The sequence below is a fragment of the Crocodylus porosus genome, unplaced genomic scaffold (genome assembly GCF_001723895.1).
Source record: "Crocodylus porosus isolate Cpor-Errol unplaced genomic scaffold, CroPor_comp1, whole genome shotgun sequence".
Classification (NCBI taxonomy): Eukaryota; Metazoa; Chordata; order Crocodylia; family Crocodylidae; genus Crocodylus; species Crocodylus porosus.
In genome coordinates this window covers 80,216,033-80,231,592 of record NW_017728906.1, presented here as the reverse complement: position 1 = coordinate 80,231,592, position 15,560 = coordinate 80,216,033, and the positions used below count along the sequence as shown (strand labels likewise).

The window sequence follows — 15,560 nt, the reverse complement described above, 5'->3', positions numbered from 1 at the left end:
CGCGCCCGCTGCGGGGGGGTTCCCCCCATGGCGCTTGGCGCCTTTGTTCGCGGGCGGGCGGGCCGGCGGGGGGCGGCCCCGGCGCTCCCCTCCCTGCTCTCGCCCGAGGAAAGTTTTGGCGGCGCGAGGGAAGCCCGGGGGGGACGGGACTTAGCCTTGCTCTACACCCGGGGGTCAAATTCCACTTCGGCTTTTGGAGGGGGCTGTGAGGAAAAAAGTGAAACCGGTTCATTGACTGAGTCCACCTAAGTGAAGGAGCAGCCCCATAGGGGGACCCCACCCCTTACAATTTTTAAACCCACAAGGGGCTCTCACCTCTCATGGAGGGATCAGCCTGCCCCTGGGCACCCTCTTAATTCTCACCCTGTATGGGGGGGGTGGGGAGTGGGTCAGGCTGCTGCTGAGGTGAGCCTGGGACCTCGCTGGTGTCCTGCCCTCAGGGTCCCTTCCCAGGTCTGCGGTGCCCCTCCTTGGTAGGGGCATGGTCCCGCTGCAGAGGGCGGCACATTGAAGCCGGTCGCCCCTGCAAAGTCATAGTCACCCGGTTAAAAAGGACTCGCTAGCTATCGTAACAGAGTTAGTGCTGGAAAATGTGGAGTGGCTCTATCGCTGGTTTCTCTCCAGGTTTCCTTTGATTGTGTGGCGGGGCCCCCGCGTCCAGCCGCTGCGCTCAGCCCCGGTGTACGCCAGGCCTGTTTGCTGTAGGGAGAATAGCGGGTTGATAGCCACGTGGAAAAATAATGTCCCCCACTTTATTAGCGAGGTGGCTGAAGACACAGCAATGAAATACAGGGGACAAATAAAATAAATGGGGGAGGGATTGGGGTCATGGGTTAAGAACATAAGAAGTGCCACTTTGTGGGTCAGACTACAGCGCTGCCAGGCCTAGTGCCATGTCACAGGTAGATGCTGAAAAGGAGTGTGAACTAGGAATGGCCAGGGCTTTTTTCCACTCTTCCTCTCCCCACTTGCAGCCTCCAGAATTTCAGGCGCAGGAAGCTCTAATTCAGAGGCTGTATCCCTCGCTTCTGTGGTCCGTAGCTTCTGATGCCCCTTTTCTTCCAAAAATGTGTCCTGTCACTTTCTGGATCTGGTTAAACACTCAACTTGCACAACATCTGGTGGCAAGGAGTTCCGCACTTTCTATTACACACTGGAGGGGAGGGGGAAGAACTGCCTTTTGTTCATTTTAAACTTACTACCTCCTAGTTTCATTTTGTGACCCCTAGTTCTTGTAGTGGAGAGGTAGTAGAATAGTAAATCCCTGTTTACTTTCTTTGCCATTTTGTGTTTTCTAAGCCCTTATGAATCAAGGATCTCTTCTTTTTAAAATTGAATAGGCCTAGCCTCTTTAGTCTGTCTTCTTTAGTTCTTCCATGCCCCTAATCATCCTTGTTGCCCTTCTCTGTGCCTTCTTTAGTTCTTCTCTATTCTTTTTGGGGTGTGAGGACCAGAACTAGGCACAGTATTCAAGGTGGGGTCACACCATGGATTTATAAAGGAGCATGTTGATATTTTCCATTTTGTTGACAAGGGGAGGGGACACCAAGCAGAGCACCCTGGCCAGCATCTGCTGTCCCCTGAACTTATGATCTGACCAGGAAAGGACATTTCTTGTGTGTATAAACTGCCTCTTGTGATCTATTAATGCAAGTCCCTCATTTTGGGATTAGCAGCTAGAAGACCACGATTCCTTCCTTCTCTCACCTTCCAGGCAGCATCTTTCCCTGTCCTCTGTATTGTGCTGCTGTTATTGAGCTTTTGTTTTAGTTTGCCTCTGTGCTCACACGGTACAACTAGTGGCTGCTTCTGTAATGCAAGTACTGCTCGTTGTGTAATTCTGTTGCATGATGACCTGTAGAAGAAAGTTCCCATGTGGCTGCCTGGATTGGAATGATCAAATTAGGTCGAGCTTTGGAAGAGTAAATGTGGCCACTGCTTTAGAAAACCAAACAGAACTTTCTTGTGCCTGAAGCATTTTTGGTGGTGAGAAGAAGTGACCCAGAATGCTATTTAAAACTCCTGGTGGAAGGAGACGAGCATCATCCTTAAATTTATTCCTGAACATTACTAGGCTAAGCAATTCGATATACGGGTTGAAAAATTGGGGAACTCTTTTCTTAGGTTTTCTTTGTGTTTTTGGCATTGTTTTTGCATGTGGCCAAATTCACTCTTTTGTTGATCCACTGTGCTGCTTGCATCATATGGGTACACGAGGCCTTTTGTGATGCAGGGTGGAGCTTCATTGAATCTAGTAATCCCCTATATACCGAGGTATCTTGACAGTGGTAGAGTTGAAGCTGATGATGCAGGAGGCAGCATGTGCGTGTGGAGGAACGGGAGGGTCTGAGTGCATGGAGTTCTTGGGCCTGCCTCGAATTCCCTTTAAACATAATCAAAAGGTGAGGGAAAGCTGAAGTTTTTTCTTTAAATTAACTTAAAAAATCTAAGTGCCAGTTAAAATATGCTCCAGCAGCAAAATGTTTTTGAAATGAGCTATTAAACTGTTTGCTGTCATTAAGATTTATGTTAATTTTACACTAAGTTCCAGCTGTTAGACCAGGTATTACCATGCCTTGTATATGAAGGCAACATTACAGTACAAAAGAAACCCCTCTGAAGATGTAGGGAAACAAATACCTTCAGGTTTTATTTGTAGTAAAATTTGGCAAAACTTGTTACCATTGCTCCTTATACTTTCTATTTTAGGTTATTCTTAGAAAAATTACTTCCCCAAGATTCTGATGATTGGGAAAACGGCTGTCCAGACTGTTGTATTACTCATTCCAGAAGGAAGAAACACCTGAAGCAAAGATTTTCAAAAGAGCTGCTACTTGAATTCCTGCAGTGGGATCTACTGGCAAGGCCCCTTATGCCCAATGGGGACTCTTTGAAGTTGGTGGAATCCTTTGTGGACTAGAGGATCTTGACGCAGACTTGAGGTGAAGCCCTTTGTTGTCTTTCTGTCTGTTTCTTGTGAACTCGGTCACTTAGTTGGGAAGCCAGGAAGCTTGCGTGTGTGACTTTTTGGGATCCCTGAGGTTGTGTTCTTTACTGTCAAATTCCATTTTTATTTTAAATAGGGTCATATACTTTTTGGTTTCAGAATTTTACAAATGACTTTTGGTTTTTTTCAAATAGCATATTATCTGGAATTTTCTTTAACAGCTACAGTGACATGCTGGGCACAGCCTGTCACAAAGAGCTTGCAACAGGTAGCAGAGTGTGAGTTAAGTGTTTCTGAGTGTTGCTGTTGAAGTTGCTGGGACTTTGGTTGGGGACACCAGTGTAATCGTGCACTCCCTGTGCAGACTGGACCTTAGAAGACTGGATATGTAGAAAAAAAGCTGTTTTGAGAAATGCAGGAGTTGGGATACCTTCATGTCCATGTTATTAAAGATATAGTTTATTAGACCTCTCGAAATAGGGTTGGCCAACTTCGAAGGTCCAGGGCTTCATACCATATGGGCTGCACCAATGTGAGCTGCTGCCCCTAGGCTGCATGCTGCTGGGTTCCCCTCCCTGCAGCACCATGTGTGGGGCCATCCTGGCCTCATCCTCAGCTCCCCAGCTGCAGGCTCCCGTGCTGCACCATGTTGCATGGGTGTCCTGCCCAGCAGTCTCCCTTGGCACTGCAGGCTGTACTGCACTGCACCACACTACTTCCTGGTGCAGGGACAGGGAGAGGAAACCAGAGGTGGGAGCGGAAACTGGGAGATCATAGCTACTATTGCAGCTGGAGCAATGCGTGCAGCCCATGGGCTACCAGTTGAACAGCCCTCACTTTAAAACTACTTTTAAGGCCTGGTTTGTTAATACTTTGGCTCTGGAGTGCTAGACTTAATGTTAGGGTTTTTACAGTCACATTTTCTTACAAGTTAAGTGCTGTTTTTAATTCCCCATTGGTATGATAGTAGATGTCCCAAGGGGGTGGAGGTGTGAAAGCTGACAGAATTTTAAAGTGTTCTGATGACAAATTAATTTTTTTTTAAAACAAGCACATTTTGAATTAAAAAAACCAGTCTATATATTAGGGCTGTGCAAAGCTTCAGTTGCTGATTCAGTGGAGATTCGGCCCGATTTGGTGGCTGAATCTCCAAATCTGAATCAAATCACGAGTCCCTTTAATCTTTCTGAATCAATTTGGAGGATTCTAATTCGTTTTGGAGAGATTTGGAAAGATTCAATGATTCAGACAGACACAGCTTAAAAATGTTTTTTCTATATACCCCAAGGTACCAAGTGGCTCATGAATGCTGAGATGGTGGGGTGGATAGAGTGTCCCACAGGAGCGCAGGGGGGTCCCCAGTGTGCTCAGCAGCAGACCTGGAAGTGTCCTGGAAGGACTTCCGGTCCGCTTCCAGGTCTGCTGGGGAGCACGCTGGCGCCTCCCCCTCCGGGCTCGACAACTGGTGCCTCCCTGGGTCGGGGGGCACCTGGGGTCCCCCTGCAGCCAATTGCTGAGCCAGGGTAGCGTGGAAGTACTTTTGGTCCACTTCTGGGTTCATCCCCTGTGCTCCTGTGGGACACTCCTTCCATCCCACCATCTTAGTGTTCACGAGCCGCACCTGGTACCCTGAGGTATGTAGAAAAAACATTTAAAGCTGTGTCTATGGCCAAATCGCTGATTCTCCAAATCAGCATTAAATCTTCCGATTTTGGGTTCAGCTGAATCGAATCAGTACAGTGATCTGAATCAATGAATCAAATTGCTGCCCCTGATTTGGGCTGAATCTGAATCAATACAGCCCTTTCCACACACCCCTACTATTTATGGATTTGGAGAGAAGCTGTTGTAACAGTCTTTGGAAAAATTTTAAGCTTTGTTGTCCTGTGGTGGATAGCGAATGGCATGGAGTCTGGAGACCAGTTCCTTTCCTGCCTTCACAACTAATTCCTGGTGTTATGTTTTGGCAAATCATGGATTCTCGTTTTTCAACTTTAGGGATGGCGTGACGGCGTGAGTCTGCTTTTATAGAACACCTTTTGGGATCTAGGAATGAAAATACTATATGAATTGTTTGGCACAACTCAAAGAAATAATTTTTCCTACACACTTTTTTTTTGGGGGAAAAAAAGCAGTTCAGTAGCCTGGAGTATAGATGCATGGCCTTATGGGGCTCTGAACTAAACTTTTGTTACTGGAGCACACCGGGACCAGATGCTGCAACTTTCTAATTTACCTCAAAGCTTACAGAATTTTGGTCTAGGCATTCATTATAGGGAGCAGGATTTCTGTGCAGGCAAAAGTAAATGTGATCATTGGTGATCATTGGCAAAATTTGTCACTTGACCATGTGCCTGTATTTTTTTGGAAAGTTATAGATAAACCGATTCACTACAGTAGGGTTTTGAAAACAGCCTGATATTGTCTGCCTGTCTCTCCTTGCTTTCTCAATATTGAAAAGTTTTTTAACACTTGAAACATTACATATTTGGAAAACAAAATCAAATTTTGAGCATTGGTTATTTAAAAAAGAAGTTAACAAGTTAACGACAACTTTTTGAGGATGTGTCAGTTTAAGGAAGTCAGCAGGTGCTATTTGCATCTTCAGAATGTTACATCCTGAATCATGGTAGAGGTTTGGTCAGGTAGGAGCAAGACTCCAAGAAGTTGATGCAAGTTGCTCAGTATCTGGCATTCTTAAAAAATTGTCAGATTATTTGGGCACCTTAAATACAGATCTGAAGAGTCTAGCCTTTGGCTCTTGTTTTTAAAAATTCTTGGTCTGCTGTTTAAATTAATTCTCTCAAGTTTTATACTAATGTGAATCTAAAACAACTTTGCTTTTTGTTAAGATGCCTCCTTCAAACCCCAAATAAATGTGTTTGGAAATGATACATTTTATTGGTATTTGAAATCACTTTTACTATTCAATGAGTAGCTTGCAAGGTAGTTTAAATGTGTAGTGATCGTCAGGTGCTGATTTGTACGGAGAGAGGTTAAACCCTGCTGTTGCCTTTTTTTCCCCTCTTATGTCTGTATAATTACTAACCAACTCCCTTTTTCCCTAGGCTGTTCACTCTTCCATATTTCACTTCCCTTTCAAGCCTCTCCTCCCTAGACAACAGTTAAGCTTACAGTATTTTGGAGATCTTATTTCAGTTTGTAGGAGACATGACAATTTGGGGACTGGAACAGATTGGACACATGATCTTTGGCATGTTGAAAGCTCCTGCATTTTAGAGGTATCCTTAAGGCATTCGTTTGATATAGGAAATGGGAGGGACCTTGGTCTATTCAGTAGGTTGTGCAGCTTAGACTGGGGGTTAAATTGTCCTGTTCAGAGTATCAGCGTAAGTTAGGAGGATAAATTTATGACTTAGTTCGACTTATTACAGCGTGCTCCCAGATGAAATATTGCTGCTCTTGTTGGGGCTTGTTAAGAAGGAAAGCACTACAAAGTTTTCAAAGTTTAAGTCCCTTGTTTGTCATTTCAGCTGTGTAATGCAGTACTCTGATTGATTACCAAACTGGAGACTGAATTGTGCATATGATGCTCTTAATGTGCTCTTACATTTTAAGTAGAGCTGCAACCTCCTTTATAGACATGTCTAACTGGTTGACAACATGTTTATGCCTGTCTCTAAAATCTCCAGAGGGAGGGAACTGGATAAGATTATACAGATAACTAAAGATCTCAACAGAAGCATTGGTTTCAGATTGCTGATTAATAAGGGTGACAAATTTAGTCCTCTTCTGGGTCATTTTTCTTGAATGCAGATGTTTTGGAATAGTTTCAAAATAGCTGAAGGAAGAAGTCTCAATGAATGGCTTGGCTATGAATTGTTCAGTCTTTTCTTGTATGTAATATAGGGTTGATTATGTGGCATTATTTTATCTTCAGGATTGGGCTGAAATTGTGTTAAATGCGAAAATGATGAATAGTGCTTTTTAACAACTTTCAGGTTAATAGTTGTTTGCAAAAATAATGAAATTTGTGGAACCTACTGCATAGCTCAGTGAGTCTCAAATGGGGTACCACATTATTAGCACTGTTAGGTGTTCAGGCATCAGTCACAAGATAAGCTCATATTTTAGATAGGAAAACAGTGTCAGTAATATGCTGACCTGTTTTGGGTTTTTTGGGTTCTTTAAAACTGAAGAATTGCTCTATTTTTTTCATGTAGTCAAAAAAACAAAGGAAAAGTAAGAGCTGGCATTTTCTATGGGGTGCCTCAAGTCTAATGAGGTTGAGAACCAGTAGCAAAGTTCTTTCCAACAGGTAGTAGTATCTAGTAGCATCTTGTTTGCTTTTGAGAGAACTCAGATTTGACTGCTGTACATTATATATGACCTGGCTGTGGTTTTACAGACTTGGAGCTTAGTTATCTTGTTATGGGATCACGGTGTGGTCCCCTAACTGAAGAACGGTGCAGAAGACCCAATAATGAGTTATATCAATAGTACAAAGATCCAGCTCTGACTCAGGAGGAAGGGGGAGTGCTGGGCCATGTTGAAACAATGGAAGTGATCTGGACATGAAAGAAAGTGCTTTTTGGTGTACCGGAGGGGGAGAGTCTACCTGGATGAACAGGACAAAGATGGCTAGTTGATGTAGTTAGTGTCAGACCTAAATGTAGATGAATGGGGATGAAGGCCCATGAGAGATGGGAATGGATGAAAATAGTGGAGGCAGCTAAAGCAAAGGCCTATAGTGCTAAATTTACTTACTTAATACTTGGCCCTCCCAGTTCATGCACACCACCCAGAATTATTCATTAAAATATATGCACACATTTTTTAAAAATGATTTTGCCAACTCAGGAAGTAAGTGTAGTACAGTGGTTGTCAACCTTTTTTAGACTGAAGGCACCCCTGAATGGACTTGAAGCCCTGGACAGACTCGAGGCACCCCTTGGAAAACGTCCACATTTAGTTTTCGCTTTTTTTTTTTTTGACTACAGAAAAATAGGGCAGTTTTTCTGTTGCAAAGAATTCAGAAAGACCACAGATATGGATTTCTATTTGAAATATGTGGTTTTATCTTGTGAATCATGTTTGTAAAACTTAACAGTGCTACATTGTGTGGCGCCCCACGGCATCCTTGACAGGATCTGGGGGCACCTTGGCTGAGAATCACTGGCCTAGTAAATGGTATATAAATAGCATTAGGGTTTTGAGAACAATTTTTATTATTCTATTGCACCAAATATTTGATGCCCCCACCATTTACTATATGCAGCAGAATAAAAAAAAAAAAATCTTTCGGTTGCTTTATACCAGTTCTTTGAGATTTGAAATGGCCATAGTTGAAAGTTATCTGCTTTGACAAGTATAAACATTACAAGTCCCCAGTGGGATCATTTGTGGCTTTTCTTCATTGTTCTGCTTTTAAGCAGCCTTGTTTCTTATTTTTGATATCCTTCTAGCATTGATTTGCATACCTTACTATCAAATTGCTTCTACTTGGATTCATTGTTCATAATGGTGCCATATTATGTAGTTAATCCTATCTGCATTTGGGCTTAAGCATTCACTCGTCTGTGTACTATTCTGCGTACTTTGATAGTCTTGAGTTTTCACACTCTTTGCTTAGGAAAGCTTTAAGCAACACAAGAAAGGCATTGGAACTGTACATCGAAGAGGAGGGTTGAAGACAGAAGAAGGGGAAATAATTGAATATAGATCATCCATGTGTGTTGCATCAAGGAGGGGAGAAATGTATCCCCATAGGTGCATGGAAAGAGATTCCTTTCCTGCAATTGTGGTTGAATACTGTTGAAGGAAATAATGAAAGTGAATGATTATTCTCAAGGAAAATACAAGTATCATCAGGAGTTGTCAAATAATCTGGGTAAAAGGAAGAAAGGGCCCATTTTCCTGGATTCTTCATGAATCAATTTAATCTTGGACACTGAGCATAAGTCAGGGCGTGATCCCATAAGTAAGAAAATACTGATGCTTTAGTCACTGCTGCTGTGTTAAAGCTCTTGTTTGGGGGTTCCAGGAGCTCTGCGATATCAGCTTCATTCAAGAGCAGCTTGTATTTGCTGTGCACTCAGAAATGACAAAAATCAAATTGATTGTCATTTAAACAACTGAAAGGCAGAGGTTTGAATTTGATAATGAAGTTGCAATCTTATTTTATGATAACGGTATAATCCTTTTCAATGTTGCATGAAATGAGAAATCTTGGGGAAACAAGTGAAGCACTTTGCCTTGCATGACAGATTTGAACTTGAAGATTCAGAACTAAATGCTGAAAAATGAAGAAAATGGGAAGGAAAGTACTAAAAATTCAATGTCAGTGATGATGTCTAACCATTAAGTGATGGATGATCTGATAATGGCTTTAAGCATCCGAATGTTGGAAAATATGTACTGCTTTAATGCTGTTCAGTCTTTTGGGAGTGGGGTGGGAAGTGGTAGCAAAATCTAATATCCCTAAAAAAAAAAATGTAGATTGATTGATTTAATTATTTTTTTTTGTTTCCACAACTTCTGCCCTTCAAGAAAGGGTGGAAAGCAGATCCTGGGAATTACAGGCCAATCAGCTTGACCTCAATCCCTGGTACGATTCTGGAGAAAATTGTCAAGGGGACCCTTGTGGATAAGTGGGCTGAGGGCAGCATCCCGAGGGACAGCCAGCACGGGTTTGTTGTGGGTAGGTCTTGCTTGACCAATTTCATCTACGTCTATGACCAGGTGACATATCACCTGGACAAGGGAAAAGAGATTGTAGTCATATATCTGGACTTTAAAAAAACCTTTGATCCGGTGTTCCAAGACCTCCTCGTGGAAAAATTGGCTAACTGTGGCCTTGGCTACACCATAGTCCAATGGCTGGGAAACTGGCTCTGAGGTCAGATTGAGAGAGTAGTGGTTGATGGTAGTAAATTATTATGGTGTGCTGTGACCAGTGGCATGCCCCAAGGCTCTGTCCTTGGACCAGTTCTCTTTAACATCTTTGTCAATGATGTGGACATGGATGTCAGAAGCACGCTGGCCAAGTTTGCCAGTGACACTAAACTTTGGGGCATAGCGTCCACACCTGCGGACAGGCTAATGATTTAGGCTGACTTGGATAAATTTACTAAGTGGACAGATACCAACCTGATAAGGTTCAATACTGATAAATGTAAGATATTACCCTGGTGGGGAGGTGGGAACCCGCAGCATACATATAGGCTTAGCAGTGCTATGCTTGCTAGCACCATGGCTGAAGGAGACTTGGGGGGGGTCCTGATTGACCACAAGATGAACATGAGCCACCAATGTGGTGTCACAGCTGGTAAAGCAAACCAAATTCTCAAGTAAACCTCAGGATGTTATCCTCCCACCGTACTCAGCCTTGGTGAGGCCGCAGCTGGAGTACTGCATCCAGTTCTGGGCTCTGCAATTCAAGAAGGATGTTGAGAAGCTTGAGAGAGTCCAGAGGAGAGCCATGCGTGTGATCAGAGGGCAAGAGAATAGGCCTTATAAAGAGAGGCTGAGAGCCATGGGACTCTTTGGTCTGGAAAAGCATAGGCTCAGGGGGGACCTGGTAGCTGCTTATAAGTACATAAGAGGTGTGCATCAGGATCTGGGAGAACATCTGTTCACCAGAGCGCTGCAAGAAAAAACAAGGACCAACAGTCATAAACTCCTACAAGACCGTTTTAGGCTGGATATAAGAGAAGATTTCTTTACGGTCTGAGCCCCCAAAGCCTGGAATAGACTCCCTCCAGAAGTGGTGCAGGCACCTACTCTGGGCTTTTTCAAGAAACATTTGGATGCTTATCTTGCTGGGATCCTTTGACCCTAGCTGACTTCCTGCCTTTGGGGCAGGGGGCTGGGCTTGATGATCTTTGAGGTCCCTTCTAGCCCTAATGTCTATGAAATCTGTGAAACTATGCAGGTCACAGCTGTCTGACTTTGAGGGGAGGGAGGATTTATGCTCTGAGGGGTATTTTTTTTTTTTCTTTTTCCCACCGTGATAAGTGCATAAATTTTGCCCCAGGTGTAAAGATGACTTGGATCAAAAGGCAACATTTTAAATAAGAGACTTTACTGAGTGGCAGTTGAATGAGTTGTCAGAAAGACTACAAGGATTGCATGCTGTTGACATTTCTCCTGCATCCTGCAGTCAGTAGAAATCTGGATGGCATTAGTTAAGCAGAACAGGACCCACGCACAGATTAAATAAAACTGTTCAGAGAAGCCATGGAACACTTCCATTTTCTAGCCAGCATGATTGTTAAGCAATGCAGAGGTGGTTAATTGCATCCAGTGCCTGAAGAAGAGGTTAAAATGTACTTGGATTCGTCCAGGGGTGTTGAACTTGTCCCATGCTGCAGACTGGACACAGACCCCTGGCTCCTTTTTGGGTTGGATCTGGCATGGTACAGGATCAGCAGGGACAGCAATACTGAGGCAAGTGGCTGCTAGATGGAAAAAGCTGTTTAGCACAGTCTTTGCTTGACCTGTGCTGCTGAGGGCCATGTCCATGGGGACCCAGTGGCCCCTGATTCTGCAGCAAACTGTCTGCCTCTGACTGCATTTGGCCCCCCACCATCCTGCCCACTTCAGTAGCTGAGTAGTGTGGTGCTGCAAGTGGGAAGGGCACACCTCTGTGCTGCCCCCTTTGTTGTTGCCAAGCACTAGCTCTGGTCTTGCTGCAGTGCAGCCCTGCACCCCACTATCAGTGGAGAAATCTGGCGGGTCATGTGCTCCACTGTGTTTCCCCACCATATGTTGCCTGTGCCCAGCAGGTCAGGCAAACTAGCTTTATGGGCCAGATCTAGCATGTGGACTATGTTTTTGGCATCCCTCAGTCCTTAGTTCTTTTCTTCTCTTCAAGTGATATCTGTGTTTCTGTCCTACATCTTTTTGTTGTCATCATCTGCATAAAAATGGCAGAACATTGTGGAAATAAAATCATGGAAGAGAGGACACCTGAGCTCAAGATATTTCAGTATTACTCAGAATGCATGGGCATCTAAACTGCTTTCAAAGGCACTAGTTCATTATTAGTAGGTTTTTTTTTTTTTCAAGTCAGTTCTCATTCTCATTGTCTTCCTGCACATCAGAAGTCAAGTGGACCACTTATAATCTTGACGTGGGAGTAGGTAATAATAGAATAAAGCAAATGTGAGAGTATTTAAAAGCAAAAGCCAGTTTGAATTTGTTGTCTCTGATTTTGTATTTACTTTTCCAGCCCTGCCTGTGACTTGTGTCTTTCCTATGCAATATCAATACTTTCATACTGAATGTTTAAATATATTTTTGTCAAATTATTAGAAAATCCCATTTTTGGAAATGCCAGAAATCTTTTTGGGTACCATGTAAATTTTGACCTGCAAGATGGGGTAATCAGCCTGGAAATGTTCTTGGAAATATACCTGTTCCTTTTTTTAATAAGATATATGCAAATGTTTTAGCATAGCTAGAAGAATTCCCCTGCCTTTTTGTATCTTTTCCTGGAAGGCACATTGCCTGTGGCAGGGAAAGAGGCAGGGGTGCATGCAGTGCCATTCACTGAAAAATGTTAGTAGGCTTAGAAATGAGAATTTGTTATTAAATGAAAGGTGTGCTCTATTTGTTGTTTAGATGAGGATCCTACTTCTGCTTCTGTACCAAATATTTGTCATGCTTTGCTTTCGTAAGGCATTGTGTAAATCTTTTTTGGGGTATGTGTCCACACATAGACTGCATGTCCTGTGTAACTGACCTTCTTGTTGAATTGTCAACTTCTATCAATTTTTGACCTGCCTTAACTGTTACGTATGGCCTTGAATGATGATTAACTTTTAAAAGAAAAAATAAAAGCTGAACGGAACAGTATGAACTTGAATCTGTTTACATTCAAAATTGTTAAAAATAGTTTTAGATAAGTTTGTTCACACAATTTTTCGTTTTACAATAATTTTTTGTTGTTGTAAGACATGCAGAAGGAGAAACAGGCTTAAGCTGTTAAGACCAGCTTACACAAATTCAGTGTTTGCCTGTATTAGAGATTGTTAAATCATCGTAGCTACACTGGCAAACATCTTTTAGTGTGGAAAAAGCCAACCCTCCATGTGTGAAAGCCAAATTTTTTCTTTATCAAGCATCATCTGCCATGCCTGTAACAAAGTTTCTTGAGTTCTCCCCTTAGGGGTATGACTGCCATCCTGATGGACTCAATAACGACCTCGGTGACACCTGTGCAACCTCATTTTCTTTAATTGGCTTGCATAGGCATAACTGATTAGAATGGGAAATGTAATGGTGGTGCTAATACACAAGAGAGCGGAATCCAGCTCTGCTAGTTTTTGCAGGGCTGACAGGAGCAAAACAGTGAGGATTTTTTGACTGAAGCAAGCAGATATGGCATAACATGAACAAGGATTGGGTTTACATGTGGATGTGCCTTTTTGTCTACTCTCTTCAAAGTAAATTTTCAGTTTCATGTGCTTTGTTTTTCAGAAATGTGGAGTCCTTTCAGACCTTGGTATATACTATAATGGCATGTAAGATTTGGTACAATAATTCCATGTTGTCGCTGTGTTAGTTGCATCAAGGTGGCACAGGAGGAGACGGGCAGAGCAGCAGCAGATCGGGCAGGGAGAGCAGGGCTAATTTGTGGCCCACCTGCTGAAAAGGTTGACCCCTGCAGAGTTAACTCTTCTGTGGGGCTCCTGGTTAAGCACAAATAACCTTTTCATCATTGTACTGAGTTCCTGAGGTTCATAAATATTTCTTGCGTTATTACGGGCTCTAGTATATATGATAGTTCTAAAGATTGATGTTTGTCTCAAGGCTGATGTGTGTACCTCTATCTTGAGGTTCTTGCAGGCTTGATTTCAAGGGTTAAAGCAGAAATGGAAATAGAATCAATAGACATTGTTGGACTGCAGTGGAATTTGAGTGCTTTAAGAGATCTGCTTTATATATCATGGTCTTGTAACCTTTTTGATATTTTCTTTGGGAGTAGGAGGACACCATGAAGGCCCCCACATTTATTTTTGTTTAAGGCCATTTTAATAAAAGTCACAATTTACTCTTGTAAATGAGCTTTCCTCACAGAGGGCATCTTAAAACAAAGGCTGTCTTGTACCATAACTTAGTCTAGGAAGCAGTGTTGTGTTTTGTCTGAGGCACAGTGAAGTTGGGAGGCCTGAAACAAAGAAAGCTCATTGGTGTCTTTTAGGCTTCTGCAGCTAGCAAAATTGGCAGATCCACTGCTTTGCCAGAATCCTGGTCCGACTGAAGTCCATGGGGTCATCTGTTCTCATCCATTTGAATGCTGATTAGTTGTTGATATGGATGGCCTGTGCTGTGAAAGTGTAAAGCAAGCTGATGGTGATGTACTTGTCTGTGGCTTAGTGCCGAGTTGCCCTAAAGAAAGGAGACCAGGAAGAAAAGAATCTCTATGGCATATTGAATTGGTTTTAAATCAGAACTGGTAGCTAAATGGGATTGTTTAAGGTCTAGTACTCATCAAATCCCAAACACAAATTGCTGAGCTTTCATCTTAGCAGTGATCTTTGCTGCTGGGATAAAAGGATGATGCACCCATTTTATTTAAATCATTATTTGAAATGCTCCTGTTTTTGAGGTCTTGACTTAGATATTGGTTGCAGAAACCTTTTGTTTTTATGGCTTTTTATGGAATGGAATTAAAATTATGGTGTTTGCTAATTGCATTGCCAGTTTGCCAGATCCTTTCAGAACTGAAAGGAAAATGTGGTTCTTCTTTACAGTCTAAAGACAAATGGCAGAGGCACAACCTGTTGTAGTGGGGCTTGGCCATATCTCAGTACTGTATAGTTATATTTACATAGTCCCTTTTCTGCCAGCCCTCCTCCTCCAACCCCATATTGCATACATTATTCCAAATTAATTTCCAGATTTGTTAGGAAAATAAAAGTGACTTGTACCACCAGCACTACAGCACAAGTGGGGTTTCAGCAGGGACCAGATTGCAGAGATTCTACACATGAATTTTGGAAGGTTATTCCCATATTCCAGGCCCATAGGCAAACTGGAAGAAGACAATAACCTGTATGGAGAGGGAGAAATGGGGAAAGGGTGGGTCAGTGGTTGTGAGAGAAGCACTATTGCTTGTCGGTAGAAAACAAAAGAATTGAGGAGTGTACCTGGTTTTGAAACTTCCTTCCATGGTGTTGGCAGTACTCAAACAGGAGCAGAATGAATTCTGCAAGAGAAACAAGGGTGGGATTCAAGTGGCTTGGAAATAGTAGGAGGGGCATGCTCACAGAGCGATACAGAATGGAAGTTGGAGCAGACAATTCAATGCAAGAAAAGGGATGAGAGAGCTAAGAGAAGACAGAGTGATAGACAGGTAGGGATGGGAAGCAAATAGGTACTCCTATAAGGAGAGAACTCTGAGACATTGAAAGTAATAGTGTCTGTTGGAAGAAAGGGTAAATGAAGCTGGGAGGCTAATTAGTTGAATATTATGCTAGTACTGGGAATTGAAATTGAGATGAGTGGGAGACCATAGTGAGGGGAAAAGGGGAAAATATTTGCATGTCACTGTCAAACTTGCTGAGCTATGCTGTGAACAAAAAAACACTTATTACTCAAGACACTGTGTAAATGTAATAGGCAAGATGTAGTCTTTCATAGTATT

At 42.7% G+C, this 15,560-nt stretch overlaps 1 protein-coding gene across 2 annotated transcripts in view; it reads left to right on the top strand.

Annotated features, from left to right (window-relative positions):
- Nucleotides 1-2,713: 2,713 nt before the first annotated feature.
- Nucleotides 2,714-15,560, top strand: part of JADE3 (jade family PHD finger 3) — an 88,945-nt gene continuing 76,098 nt past the window's right edge. For both annotated transcript variants that reach the window (XM_019529424.1, XM_019529423.1), the window contains exon 1: nucleotides 2,714-2,942. The gene's annotated coding sequence lies outside the window, so the exon portion shown is untranslated. The remainder of the gene's footprint in view (nucleotides 2,943-15,560) is intronic.